Source organism: Bombus vosnesenskii, unplaced genomic scaffold (assembly GCF_011952255.1).
Source record: "Bombus vosnesenskii isolate JDL3184/JDL3185 unplaced genomic scaffold, Bvos_JDL3184-5_v1.1 scf7180000014628, whole genome shotgun sequence".
In the NCBI taxonomy this organism is placed as follows: Eukaryota; Metazoa; Arthropoda; class Insecta; order Hymenoptera; family Apidae; genus Bombus; species Bombus vosnesenskii.
In genome coordinates this window covers 71,636-87,192 of record NW_022883560.1, presented here as the reverse complement: position 1 = coordinate 87,192, position 15,557 = coordinate 71,636, and the positions used below count along the sequence as shown (strand labels likewise).

The 15,557-nt window shown below is 40.8% G+C and overlaps 1 pseudogene; it reads right to left on the bottom strand.

The window, feature by feature from the left end:
• Positions 1-390: 390 nt before the first annotated feature.
• LOC117240435 lies at positions 391-889 on the bottom strand (annotated as a pseudogene).
• Positions 890-15,557: the final 14,668 nt, after the last annotated feature.

The window sequence follows — 15,557 nt, the reverse complement described above, 5'->3', positions numbered from 1 at the left end:
TAAAGATCCGCGATGCCGATTGGTTATGACCCCTGCTAATGAAGAAGGATATGGGGAAGTCTCCCACCAACGTGGATCGGGGTGACTTCATTCTTGGGGAAAACCAGTCGTTTTCGGTGGCCATGTGTTCGGTTTTCCGTTCGGCGACTACCCGCTTTCTCCGTGAATAATAAACTCAAGGACTTCTCCGGAACTCTGGCATAACCGAAAATACTTTTAGGCAATAGTTTGACTGACAAACGTGTGGAAACAATGCAGCTAAAAAGTGCCGTTTTATGGTGTGTCCTTGAGTTTATTGAGGGTCTGGAAGGCTATCGGTGGGCCGCTGGCTGCTAGGTAGCGTCGGCTGGTATGCAGACGTTCCATGCGACGCAACATTCCCTCATTTTTTTATGAGTCTGGCCCCCCTATTTTTATTTCTAACGGAACGTGGTCCGACTCTGTTCTTTTTCCTACTTTCATGTCGATTATTTCTTTTGTCGCCACCTGATTGCCAATCACACAATCTATTACTGAGTTTCCTCTCTCCCCGATATATGTCCACTCCTCCCCTTCTTAATCTCTTCCATTGATTATCATCCAGCCTCTCTCTTCCAGGTACTTCAACAGAGCTCTTCCTTCCATGTTTATCGTCATGTCTTTTGATCGCCTTCTTTTTTCTTTCCCTAGATCCTCGTTTATCGGCCCTCCCTCTTCTCCCTCTTCCTGCGTTCCAATCAACGCAGATGATCATCACTTCCTTCTCTCTTCCGTCTACTCTTTCCTCTATTTCTTTCCATGTCCCTTTTGCGTCTTGATTATAAACCATCATTACCCTATACGTCTTATCATTGTGTACTATTTTTCTTTCCATTATATTATCACTTATTTCTTTGTAATCTATTTCTCTCAGTTCCTTATTTATATCCGTTATTATTCCCCCTTTGCTCTTCCTTTTTTCCTTACTCTCATTGCTGCCGTGCATTTCCAGTCGAATTCTTTGGGTAGTCTATATTTCAGTTTTTCCCAATTGTCTTCCTCTATCTATGTTTTGCGTGAGCTTGACCATGTCGAATTTCTTCAAATATTCCCACACCTCCTTGACCTTACTTATTAGCCCTGCCACATTCCAGAAGCACATTTTCATCCCCTTTGTAGCCCCCCCCCTCTTTCCCCTTTTTTCATTTTTCATCCCCTCTATTTCTTTCTTCCTCTAGCCTCTCTTCATTTTCGTTCCACTTGTACCATCTGTTTTCTATTTTTAGTTCCTTATATTCCATCCTCACATCTTCGCCCTTTTCCCTTCTTAATCTAGTTATCCTTCTTATTTGTTGCTGTAGCTCAATTTCTTTGCTTGTCAGATCGTCATCTATATATACCCCCTTTTCCAATTTGCTTTGTTCCTTCATTATCCTCATTTTTTCCTTCATTGATTTCATCGTCGCCACTATTATTGTGTCTTTGTCCCTCACCCTTATCATAGGGCAACCACTATACCTGAAACAACCAACAGACAAATAAAAACAGTTCCACTAGACATCCGCGAAAAAATTAGAGAAAAAATAAAAGCGAAAGCAAAATGGCAAAACACAGAACAATAGAAAACAAAAAACACCTAAACAAACTCGCAAAAGAAATAAAAAACAAAATAAAAGAGCACAACAACAACGAGTTCACAAAGTTCATCGAGTCACTATCTGCTCACGAGAACTACAACTACTCCCTATGGAAAGCCACAAAAAAAAGAAGATAAAGAAGACAATAAAAATGGTACCAGCAATCAGAAGAGCAGATAACACATGGGCAAGAAGCAACGAAGAGGAAGCTGAAGAATTTTCCAACTACCTATGCAACACATTCACCCCAGATAACATCAACGACAGCAACCACAATAGTCATACGGATGAGGATGCGCTAACTACTAGTATACCAACTGACAATCACTACACCATACCCAAAGCAACAGCACAAGAAATCGGAAACATAATTGAGAAAACAAAAAATAATAAAGCACCAGGAATCGATCTAATTAACGGCAAAATCTTGAAAAACCTTCCGCCAAAAGCGATAAGACAAATCACAATAATAGTTAACGTAATACTAAGAATATAATACTTTCCAAAAACTTGGAAACTGGCATAAATCATAATGATACCCAAACCAGGCAAGGCCCCACACGAAACCAAATCCTACCGACCAATCTCTAGTCGTCTCTACCGTCGTGAACATATTCTTTAGTGTGCTCATTACACGCTCTATTTGTCCATTGGCCCTACTAGCTCCGGTTGCTATCAGGTGGAGTTTTATGTTTCTGTTTTTACAAAAGCTTTGAAACTCCTTGCCTGTGAAGCATCTTCCCTGGTACGCTATTACCCGGCAGGGACTGCCGAATAAAAATATAGCCGACTTAAGTGCTTCGATGGTGTTACTGGAGTCTATTTTGCGGGTGTGACGTAGGTATACGAATTTGGTGAAGGCGTCGACCAACACAACGACGTACTCCTTCGAGTCACTCTTCCCGCTCAATTTGCCCGTGACATCTACGTGCACCGTGTGCCAAGGTATGCTAGTCTTGGGTATGTGGTGCAGTTCCGCTTGTATCTTGCCTGAACTGGCCTTCGAAACTCGACAGGCATGGCAGTTCTCGACGAATTTGCGAACATATTTCGCCATTCCCTCGAACCAGTAATGCTCGTACAGTTTCTCCAGCGTTTTATCCCACCCCAAGTGCATAATTGACTGGTGCACATGGTTAATCACTGACCATCTGAAGCTTCTCGAGACAATGGGCAAGCAGAGAGTTTTGCCCCTCCTTTGTATTTTGCGGTACAGGGTGCCGGACCGTAATTCGTAGGTGTTCGCGACGTCTTCCGCGAGCTCTTCGTTCTGTAGTTTGCCGACGATTTCCGAGATTTGGGGGTCGCGACGTTGTTCCGCTAGTAGCCAGTCGTCGGAGATCTCGGCCATATTAATCTCTTTCGCCGGACGGAAATGACCTTTTGTCTTATCTTTTCATGCCTATCCGTCCAAGCGATGTACTTGCTACTAGAAGTGAGTGCATACAGGGGTTTCATCACTTGTGAAAATTTGGGGATGAACGTCCGGAAGTAGGAGGCCAGGCCTATGAACTGCCGGAGCTGTGTGACGGTCAACGGAGCTGGTAGAGAATTCAAAGCTTGTATCTTTCCCGGGTTTGGACGAACTTCTCCGTTACGACCCACGTACCCCAGATAAAGTGCCGACGTCTTCAGGAAGGAACATTTCGCGAAATTGAAAGAAAATCCGGCGTCCACGAGGGTGTTTAGTACGATGTGCAACCTTTCTAACGCCTGGTCGATTGAGTAGGCAATTATTAGAACGTCGTCCAGATAAACAACGGCGTACGAGTGCGCGAGGTCGCCTAAGGCCTTGAGGATGGCCCTCTGGAAGACGGCAGGGGCATTTTTCAGTCCGAACGGCATCGTTAGGTATTCGTATTGGCCGTCGGGGGTGACGAACGCGGTATACTCTGTCGAGTCGGGGTGACTGGGAATTTGGTGAAACCCGCTGGCCATGTCCAGGGTGATAAAGTATCTCGCGTTTTGTAGTCTCGCGATTTGGTGCGTGATAGGGGGTAAGGGATACCGATCCGCGACCGTGTTTTTGTTCAGCTCTCGGAAGTCTACACACAATCTATCCGTACCGTCCTTCTTCTTCACGAGTACCATGAGGCTCGCGAACGGCGAATTGCTAGGCCTTACTATTTTGGCTCTAATTAATTCGTCTATCCTTTCGCGTACTATCCTGCGCTCTTGCTCGCTATGTCGGTAGGGGCTTCGTTGCACGGTGACGTTGGGATCGATTAGCCGTATCTCTAGCTGACCCGTACTTACGCGAGTACGCGGGAAGCCCGTAATGAATGATTCTTTGAAACTTTCGAGGATGGAAATCAATCGAGCCTTATCGTTACCGATCACGTCGGTGTCGACCTCGTTAATATCGACCGCGACCTCCGAGACTTTACTACAAACGTTAATCACCTTGCTCCTGTAAATATCAACGCTGTCTCGTGTAATGTTTACGTCAAAACCCTGGCTTAAAATTTCACGACCAATCATGATATCGTACTTTAAGTTGCTCTCCGCAAGAACGTGAAAAGTTATGTCCAATGTAAGACCGTTGATACACACGGTGGACAGAATCTGAGACGTACTTTCCGTGCACGTATTTCTTATTTCTCGCAGTACTACTACGCGAGTCGTTCTTCTGCCGGAAAATTTCGAGGCTGCGGACTCTTTAATTAACGAACATTCGGCTCCAGAATCGAAGTAGAATGGAAACGACTCACCCTGCTGGCTTAGTCTATCCGTCGGGGCTTCCACCACGCAGGCATCAACCCGGCGCTCACCTTCGGGGCGATGTTTTCCTTCTCGCCGCGATGGACAGCGAGACGCGATGTGTCCCGGCTTGTGGCAGTGAAAGCATAACGCTTTTGGTGGTGCAGCCGGTCGGCTTTCCTCCGGGCGTCGGGGGTCCTTCTTCGGTTCCCATTTCGCCCTCTTGCAGCATTCGGATGTCGGGTGTCCGTAAATACCGCAGTGGCCGCACCTGGTCCGGGGGGCGGGTGACCTGCCTCGTTTGTTTCCGGAGCTCGCTGATGACCTCCACGGCGGGGGCGTTGGCCACTCCGCGTATAGGAAGGGCTTCATTTCTCTTTGGAATTGTTTCACCGACGTGATGTCACTCGTGAGCGCTAGTCGTTTAAAACGTTCGTCGCGCAAGGCCAGCAGATGGAGGGCGGTGGCGGTGAGTACCTCTTCCCTGGTTGAATTTCGGCACTTCGACCCCAGGAGGGTGATGATACGATTTCCGTACGCCCCTGGTGTTTCGCCGTCCCGCGGTAGTTCCTCGGCTACCTTGATTAGCGACGCGGCTGCTACTTCTTGGTCACCGAAGTGCGCGGCGAATTGTTCCTTAAAATCTGGCAAAGTGAGCTCGTCGCCGTTCAATATTTGCGTAAGCCAATATGCTGCCGGACCCTCTAGGGCACGGTTTAGGGCAGAATACAGTGCGCTGTTTTTCAGGGGGTGGTCCCTCATGAGCAGGCCGACGGCTGTGTACCAGGCGGCTGGATCTGCGTCCGCGGCTTCGGGGTTGAAGCGCGGTAGCGATACCCAGGTTGCCCGGTGTCCTTTCTTCTTCTTCTTCTTCTTCTTCTTCTTCTTCTTCTTCTTCCCTAGCGACCGCCTTAGTGCGCGCACGATGGTCTTACGATCCCGCGCCGATAACGTGTGTTCGGATCCCACTTCTGATGTCGAGTCTGAATCCGAATCCGAGCTCGAGTCACACTCCGAGTCCGAGCTCGAGGCGCCCTCCGGGGGAGGGCTCGCGGAAGGTAGCGGTTCCGCGTTGGAGTTCTCCATCGTCCTGAAGTTCCAGAGGGGCCCCGGCGTCCTCTCGTCTCCGACAAATATATAAAATGGTCATAAAACCAATCTGGACGTACGGAATAGCACTATGGGGAACAGCAGCAATGAGACATATAACCAAAATAGAGGCAATGCAATCTAAAATACTCAGAACAATAGTAAATGCGCCATGGTACGTTAGAAACGAGGACATTCGGAAAGATCTGGGAATACCAACGGTCAAGGAGGAGATTAACAGAAGTGCAAGAAGGTACAGAGAAAGAATAGCAACGCACCCAAACCGGCTGGCAGCGGAAACGATCGACACATCAAGCATAAGAAGAAGATTAAAAAGGAAACACCTAACAGACCTCACAAGGACATAACCTAACAAACACGATGATGGTACCCCGCTGGGTGTAGCCACATACATGTTATATTAATATACCGCTATAATATTTTACCAAATGTCCTACTGGACAAATTGGAAAATTTAAATAAATAAATAATAAAACCCTTATCATACGTGTTCTTTCTATTTTTGCCCCTACTTTCATTTTTTCTCTTATGAACTCCTTTACTGTCTCTGCATTGCTTCCTTCGTTCCAGTCTCCTTCGATTACTATGTTCCTTCTTCTTTTCTCTCTCGCTCTCTGCCCTGTCCTTCTCCTCCTCTATTCTTCTGACTCTGCCCAATAGTTCTTTCTTTTCCCTTTCCCACTCTTCTTTCTCTCTCTCTCTCTCCCTTCTTTCTCTTTCCGCATTTCCCTCTTCATCGCTTTTCGAATATACCTTTTATTTCCTTTATCATTGTCTCGAATCCTCTTTCCATTTTCTCCATTTTTTCCATCATTAACTCCCCCCTTTCTCCCTGGTTGGTGTCTCTTTTTCTCACAAGCTGTATTTATCCAATGTAGTTTTGAAATCAGCCTTATCATCCGCTTTACCCGTGTTCCATGGTTTTCCACTGTTTATTGCCATCTGTCGTTTCCCCATCTTACTTCTTTTGCCGGGTTTCCGACTTCCTAACCTCTTCTCTTCTAGTTTTTCTTATTTGTATCTCTCTCTCGTTACTGTCTTCTTTTCGCTTTTCTTTCACTTTCTCCTCGTCTGCTCACCCTTTATTTTAACTTCTTCGTGTCACTTTGTGTTTCCTTCTCCTTTTTCCCTTCACACTTCACTTTTTCCACAGAGCTCACCATTCGCGTGTTACCCTCGCCCCGAACCAAACCGGGAGTCCATCATCTGTAATGATTTTTCGTAAACAGAACACTCGAAAATTAATATTTTGTAATCACTTAATTTTTTCAAAACATCTTTTATAATTTAGTAGGTTTTTTTTATTGCCAAGGAGAGTTAACTTTTTTTTTAAATAACTCCTCTCGTAGGAATTTTGGGAATAATTGTTATTTTTGCTCACTAGTCGAAATATTTCAAGCTCTTCATACTTTTAACCTTTTAAACAAAGTCAGAAAATCCTATGCAGCTTGTAGGGATCTAGAAACAACCTGATTTATTTATTCTAATTGTTTTTAGGTGTCTTTACCAATTTATAATGTTCCATTACAAAGTATCGTAAATTAGATAGCCCTACCTTTAAATATAAATAGGACATTTTATTGTAAAACCACGTATATATCTTGTTACGAAACTATCAATTTCTTAACAAATTTTTCTAGCTTTCACTTCTATTCTTTGTTTTCTCCTTACTATGTTTGCGTTTACGTATATTTAAAAACACTAATTAAATACATCTTCAGAATTTTGGATCTTAATAGCCGAAATAATGGTATAGGAACACTAAATTCACACTTGGAATTAATATTAGAATAGTTATATATGTATTTGATAAACGATTCCAAAGATATTAATCGATACACACTTGCACGCTTCTCAGCACTTTCTTCCATACCAGAATGTTAACTCAACAGTTTACATTCCTTTGTTTTCGAGACGCCGTGCTCACACAATCTTCCACACACTGATATTCACATACATGCATCGCTACTACGACGTAGCTAACCTAGTCTAGCATATAAAATTATACATATCTCAATAATATGATTTCAAGTCATTTCTTGATAAAAATTCCCTATCTCGCTCCTTTTATAAAATTAAAACGTTCTATCTGAAGCATTTAACTAATTAATACATTATTATCTATTTACTTATTATTTATTTTTCATTATCTATTGCTATTATCTATGTATTATCTACCTGTACGCTTAGTTATAATTGTAGGTATAAGCTGTTACGAAAAGCTGACTTAATTAAATCGAATAAAGAACAGCAAGAATCACAGGAAGAAAATGTAAAACCTCAGTTTTTTCAGTCTCGAAGTGCCAGATAGAATGCTAAGTAACGATAGAACCGACAGTATAAGTATCAGATGGTAGCGTCTGATGTATGGCCCACATCCATTTGCATAACTGAAACATGCTTCTGTTTTCCAATAAGGGTCATTGCACATCAAATCGATCATTTTTTGACTTCAAAGTTAGGAATTCTTTTCAGTGGCATATCATATAATTTACGTGAATTGCTCATTTCATGAAAATGGAATTCGGAAACTATTTTTGTAATCGAGTTGCTCTTTTGAAGGTTTAATGTGTAAGATTTAACATATCTAAATGACATTTCGTTCGCAATAAAGAATCAATACTTTCTGATGTTGGAATTTATAAACACATGTCTGTCTTTTAATTCTAAAAATTTTATTTCCAACTGATTTTTAAAAATTATCAAATATTGAATCCGCCTTAAACGGATGTAAGTACATGTCTGATAATCGTCTGTTCCAGTAGCAAACTGCAGACGCAAGTATATTGCAATCAAAATCTTTTGTTTCTTTTCAAGCGAATGAAACTCTATTAGAATATATTGCGAGTAAATGTGTTCTGTATTTTTGTGCAGCGTGCAAAGTTTGAAAGGATATATTAATCCTTTCTTGTTATTTATACAATTGATATACAACGTAACACGTTTGGATATTGATCAAAAATTCATTTTTGATTGAAAATAATCTCACCTAACCATTTATATATGTGTTAAACGTGTCTCCTTTCGTACTACAAAAAAAATTTTTTTTTTTTTTTACGTGGAGGAAATCTTCATAGACACCTCTTACCACCCCTGTGCAGACGGGTAGAAGAGATAGTGCCGGATTCTTACCGGCTAAAACCTCCACGGGCGGGGACGGTAAACCAGTGCGTGAATGTTCCTCCTCGGGCCCCTGGTGCTTATCACCAAGCACCTTTGCCAAGCGCACTCACAGAAAGTACACCCGCAACAAACGCAAGGGAGGGGCAGGCCACTTGCCTGTAGTAAAGAGAAACTTCGCTTTTTCCGTTCTTTTCTAAGAGGCATCCATCCAATGCCGAGGATTCGAACTCGCAACGCGTCGTCTTCAGCTCCGGGCCTTAACGAGCGTAGCTGGTTGTCCCGCCGAGCTTCTAGCTGATTGGAAAGTATTTGATTCTTAATGTGGCAATGTATATCATAGGAAGTATTCTAATTAGCCTCTTGAAGGAGATGCAAATTTTTCATAGCTCTTTCAAAATACAAGGGGTAAAGTTAAATAATTCCCTCAATTAAATCATTATTATTAAATCCATTATGAAGCTCTTAACAATATATTTTTGCTGCTATTATAATTCTTGTAGTAAGAGATGGCCGTTCTAAAAGAATTCCTGCCTCTACTAATGCGCTTATTTTCAAGATGCCTAGCCTTGCGTTTTCCATCGCATTGGCAGAGATTTTATAACATATGGGATTAGCATAAGTTATAAATAGGTCTAATTAACAATTTGTAACAGATGATTTTAACCTCAAGATGTAGGTCCGTTGCAAACGATCGAATTTGCAAGAAATGACCACAACGGCAATGAGTTGGAAGAACAAGAAAATACATATGTATGTATCCTTCTTTTGCGAAACAGGAGAGCTTTATTTCTTTCTCTGCTCTTCCAAAGGCGCCGGAACGATGTCCTACGATAATATATGGCTCATCTGCACCGAGCCTTAAGATACACGATTAAAAGAGGTTTTTATTAGCCAACATAGCCCTATATATCTGTTAGCGAAATTTTCACATGTTTGTTACAAGTTGTATGTGTATTAATACAAGCGACGGGTGTGTATATCGCAACTGGTACCACTATGCGATTTTCCCAGATAGACGATATAAATGTCCTCCATTTGATTCGGGTTTAAGAGTGCTTCAAACGTAGTTGCGTACGACCTTCGTCGTTGACCGACGGTTCCGTTGAAGAAATCCAACGTTAAATTGGGTGAGTGGCGCCGGCCGACTTTTCCAACCATCTAGAACTTTTTATTACACTTTATTATACACTTAATAATCACAATTAAGATATACACTGAATAGACACGTATAAATTACACCTTATTCTAGTAACTTTATATAAATTAAGAAGGCGATTGGTTTAAGAGTAGAAACTCGGTAAAGAGATGTTGACTGTTCTAAAGATGGAGAATCAGTAGGTTTTAGTGAGGATGTTGTGGAGGTGGAAAGCTAGGTGTGGGTGTGTCTAAAACCACGAAATTTTTGTTTCATTTGGTAGACTATTTACAATCAATTCTCGCTGAGAATTTTAAGTAACTTCATTTGGTGTGGTACAATTGTTGAGGTTATTCGATGTGTAAACTCGTGGATAAATTGACAGGTAGAAAATATATTTAAATGGAATTATAAGTAAGAATACAATTTGAGCTGGTCCAGATCCGTAGGCTAGCTGTGTTACCCAATAACTGAAAAACCCCAAAGCCAACATCGCCGGTCTACTGTTTATGGTCTGTCTTCGTCGCAGACTTTTGTCTACACGCTGTCGATGGCTTCAGATTTTTTCCTTTTTTTTTTTTTAGTTGTTCACATTCACTATTTGTCCGATTTGTACATTTGGTAGAATTTTTTGGCTGTTTGATTATCATGCGGGTGGCTACCCCCAGTGGGATACCATCTTCGTGTTTATCAGGTTGTGTCCTTTGTGAGGTCTGCTGGGTGTTTCCTTTTCAGTCTTTTGTCTATGTTTGACGTGTTGATCGTTTCCACAGCTGGCCGGTTTGGGTGTGTTCCTATTCTTTCTTTATATTTTCCTGCGTGTCTTCTAATTTCCTCTTTGACCGTTGGTATTCCCGGATCCTTCCGTATATCCTCGTTTCTAACGTACCATGGGGAGTTTACTATTGCTCTAAGAATTTTAGCTTGTACGGTCTCTATTTTGTTTGTATGACTCATTGCTGCTGTCCTCCATAGTGCTATTCCGTACGTCCAGATTGGTTTTATGATCGTTTTGTATATTTTTGATTTATTTTCTATACTTAGTTTGGATTTTCGACTTGTTAGCCAATGCATTTGTCTGCTTGCTGTTTGTATTTTGTCTGTCATTGATTTGATATGCTGTTTCCATGTGAGGTGTGTATCCATGTGGAATCCTAGGCATTTGACCTGCCTTGTTTGTATTATGTGTTTGCCGTTTAGTATAATGTTTGGTGGTTTCTGTTTTCGCAGTGTGTAATGTATTTGCATTTATCGGGGTTTGCTTTAATTTGTTTTGCTTGAAGCCACTTTTCTATTTTTGTGATATGTTCTTGTAGTATGTAACTGCTGCTGCAAGGTTAGTGCGCCTGCCTAGTACAGCTGTGTCATCCGCGAATGTCAGTATTTTGCTATTGTTAGTTGTTGGTATGTTGGCCGTGTATAATGTGTATAAAATTGGTCCTAGGACGCTTCCTTGCGGAACTCCTGCCTTGATTCCTTTAACTTCAGAGTATGTGTCTTTGATTTTTACTATGAAGGTTCTACTGCTTAGGTATGATTTGATTAATTGGTGTATCTGCTCCGGGAACTGTTTTCTGATTGATTGAAGCAGGCTATTGTGGTTTATTTTATCGAATGCTTTTTCGATGTCCATAAAGAGTGCCGTGCAATATTGTTTTGTTTCCAGCGCCTGTAACATTTCATTGACGAGTCTGTGCGTTTGTTCTATTGTGGAGTGTTTGTTTTTGAATCCGAATTGGTGATCCGGTATTAATTGATTCTTCTCTATTATAGGTTTTATGCGGTCGTAAATTACTTTCTCTAGTATCTTAGAGAACACAGGAAGTAATGAGATTGGTCTGTATGATTTGGTATCGTGTGGGTCCTTGCATGGTTTGAGTAACATTATGATTTGTGCCAGTTTCCAAGTTTGTGGAAAGTATTGTATTCTTAGTATTGCGTTAACTATTATCGTGATTTGTCTTATCGCTTTTGGCGGAAGGTTTTTCAAGATTTTGCCGTTAATTAGGTCGATTCCCGGTGCTTTATTATTTTTTGTTTTCTCAATTATGTTTCTGATTTCTTGTGCTGTTGCTTTGGGTATGGTGTAGTGATTGTCAGTTGGTATACTAGTGGTTAGCGCATCCTCGTCCGTATGACTATTGTGGTTGCTGTTGTTGGTATTATGTGGGGTAAATGTGTTGCATAGGTGGTTGGAAAATTCTTCAGCTTCCTCTTCGTTGCTTCTTGCCCATGTGTTATCTGCTCTTCTGATTGCTGAGACCATTTTTATTGTCTTCTTTATTTTTTTTTGTGGCTTTCCATAGGGAGTAGTCGTAGTTCTCGTGTGCAGATAGTGACTCGATGAACTTTGTGAACTCGTTGTTGTTGTGCTCTATTATTTTGTTTTTATTTCTTTTGCGAGTTTGTTTAGGTGCTTTTTGTTTTCTTTTGTTCTGTGTTTTTGCCGTTTTGCTTTCGCTTTTCTTTTTTCTCTAATTTTTTCGAGGTTGTCTAGTGGAACTGTTTTTGTTTGTCTATGGTTGTTTCAGGTATAGTGGTTGCCCTTGCTGCTTCTTGGATAGTTTCTGTGAATGTTGTTACTGCTTGATCGATGTGTTTGGGTGTTTTCAGTGGGATGTTGCAGCTGATTTTGCTCTCAATTATTTCTTTAAATGTTTGCCATTTGGTGGTTTTATTGCATAGCGTCTCTGTGTTGCTGTAAGGTATTGGTTTGTTTCTGTATGTAATTATTATGGGCGTATGGTCGGAGGTAAGCTCGAGGCTGGGTGCTATGTTTAGTTTATTTGCGTTTAGTCCCTTTGTAACTGCAAAATCTAGTAGGTCAGGTATTTTGCTCAGGTCTGTCGGCCAGTATGTCGGTCTTCCTGTGGATAATATATGGAGGTTATCATTTCTAATGTATTTTTCCAAGGTTCTGCCTCGAGGTGTGGTGATTCTTGATCCCCATAGTGTGTGCTTTGAGTTATAGTTTCCCGCTGCGATGTACTCGTCACCTAAGTGTCGAAAGTACTCTTCCCACATTTGTGATGTAATTTTGTGTCGCGGCGGTACATATACTGCTGACAACTGTAAATGGTTGCTGCTAGTTTGTACAGTAACGGTGGTTGCTCGTGTATATTCCTTACTAGCTTGGCTGCGTAAGTGGTGTTCAATGTCGTTTCTTATTATTACTGCGATCCCTCCGTGTGCTTTTCCTGAGGGATGCTTGGTATCATATATTGTGTAGTACGGTATTTTTATGTAACTTTTTGTAGCGAAGTGTGTTTCCGATACGAGTAGTATGTCGATATTATTGTTATACAGGAATGTTTTAGTTTCTAGGGCCCTTTGTTGTAGTCCGTTAGAGTTCCAGGCTGCTATTTTAAGCATGTACATTTTTATTGTTTACTTAGCAAGTTTGTGAGTAGTTGTAACATGACTGTTGTTTGTTGTACTTGTTGCCTTAGTATTGTGTTTAGCTCACTTACCATTTTTCTTAATATCTCCGTACCTTTAATGGATTGTTTGAGCATTTCTTTGATTTCTGTATCGTCTTCGGTGTTCTTGCTTTGATTCTGATTATTTGTGAGCATTGCTTGTCTAATGTTTTGGGCTACTTCCGCGTAGCTTCGGTTTCCTTGGGGATCTATGTTTCTGTTTATAGCTTTTGGTTCATATTCACATCATATCATATATCATATATCACATCCTTTATAGCTGGCTGGGTGGTTTCCGTTACAATTGTAACATCTAACTTCTTCTATTTTTCCTGTGTATGGGCAGTGTATTGTTAAGTGATTTTTTGCACATTTAACACATGCCGGGCTTCTGTTACAATAATTTTTAGTGTGACCGTATTGTTGACACCGCATGCATTGTAGTACATCTTTTTTGGGGCATCCACTGTTACTATCGTATTTAGTATTCTTTTGATTTCGTAGATTTCCTTGTTGTTGGTTCTAGGTTCCAGTTCTATTAAGAATAATGGTAATGGTTACTTCGTATCGTATCTTGTCATATTGTTTATTGCTCTTGTTTGGTGGCCAATTTTTGCTAATTCGTCACTGAATTTTTTTGTTAGTTTTTGGATGTAATCCTCTTATGACTACTTTGTAGCTCCTTTCCGCTTAGAGCTGGTACGTGTGGTATATAGCGTACTTTTCTTTTAGTTCTTTTACCACTTTCCTATAATTTTCTGGGGTGTTTGATTGAATTTTTACTTGTTCTAATTTTGTTTGTTTTATTGTGTAGTTTTCCTTCCCAACTATATTGTTTAGTTGATCAATAAGCGGGTCTATTAATTGGGCCTCGACAAATATTGGTGGTAGTTTTGTAGTGTATGTTGATTGAGCTGTGTTTTTGGTTGTTGAGTCGTCGTCTATTTCTTCCGTTAGTGAGCTGTAGGAATTTTTTAATGGTAATTCTTGTAACCATCGCTGCTTTTCTGTATCTAGATTTCCTGTTATTTTTTGTTTCTTGTTTTAACTTGCCACCTTCCAGCTATCATCCTGTTGGGTTAATTCGTTATTGGTATCATTCTCTTCGTTGTTTGGTACTGTTTCCATATCAACTTCGTTTGTAGCTGAGCATTCCTGTTCTTCGTTTAATGGTTGGCTTGGTTTTGATATGTTTGTTGTTTCATTTATGTAGTATTGTTCCTCTTTGTTAATTATTTTTATCGGTGATGGCTTAAGTGCTTGAGAAAACTAAAAAGACCAGATGTATGGTTTTCTTAGAAGTGGAGACCACTTCAACAAATTCAATACTTTCCTAAACTATGGAAACTGCCACAGATCATAATGTTACCCAAACCAATCTCATTACTTCCTGTGTTCTCTAAAATACTAGAGAAAGTAATTTACGACCGCATAAAACCTATAATAGAGAAGAATCAATTAATACCGGATCACCAATTCGGATTCAAAAACAAACACTCCACAATAGAACAAACGCATAGACTCGTCAATGAAATGTTACTGGCGCTGGAAACAAAACAATATTGCACGGCACCCTTTATGGACATCGAAAAAGCATTCGATAAAATAAACCACAATAGCCTGCTTCAATCAATCAGAAAACAGTTCCCGGAGCAGATACACCAATTAATCAAATCATACCTAAGCAGTAGAACCTTCATAGTAAAAATCAAAGACACATACTCTGAAGTTAAAGGAATCAAGGCAGGAGTTCCGCAAGGAAGCGTCCTAGGACCAATTTTATACACATTATACACGGCCAACATACCAACAACTAACAATAGCAAAATACTGACATTCGCGGATGACACAGCTGTACTAGGCAGGCGCACTAACCTTGCAGCAGCAGTTACATACTACAAGAACATATCACAAAAATAGAAAAGTGGCTTCAAGCAAAACAAATTAAAGCAAACCCCGATAAATGCAAATACATTACACACTGCGAAAACAGAAACCACCAAACATTATACTAAACGGCACACACATAATACAAACAAGGCAGGTCAAATGCCTAGGATTCCACATGGATACACACCTCACATGGAAACAGCATATCAAATCAATGACAGACAAAATACAAACAGCAAGCAGACAAATGCATTGGCTAACAAGTCGAAAATCCAAACTAAGTATAGAAAATAAATCAAAAATATACAAAACGATCATAAAACCAATCTGGACGTACGGAATAGCACTATGGAGGACAGCAGCAATGAGTCATACAAACAAAATAGAGACCGTACAAGCTAAAATTCTTAGAGCAATAGTAAACTCCCCATGGTACGTTAGAAACGAGGATATACGGAAGGATCCGGGAATACCAACGGTCAAAGAGGAAATTAGAAGACACGCAGGAAAATATAAAGAAAGAATAGGAACACACCCAAACCGGCCAGCTGTGGAAACGATCAACACGTCAAACATAGACAAAAG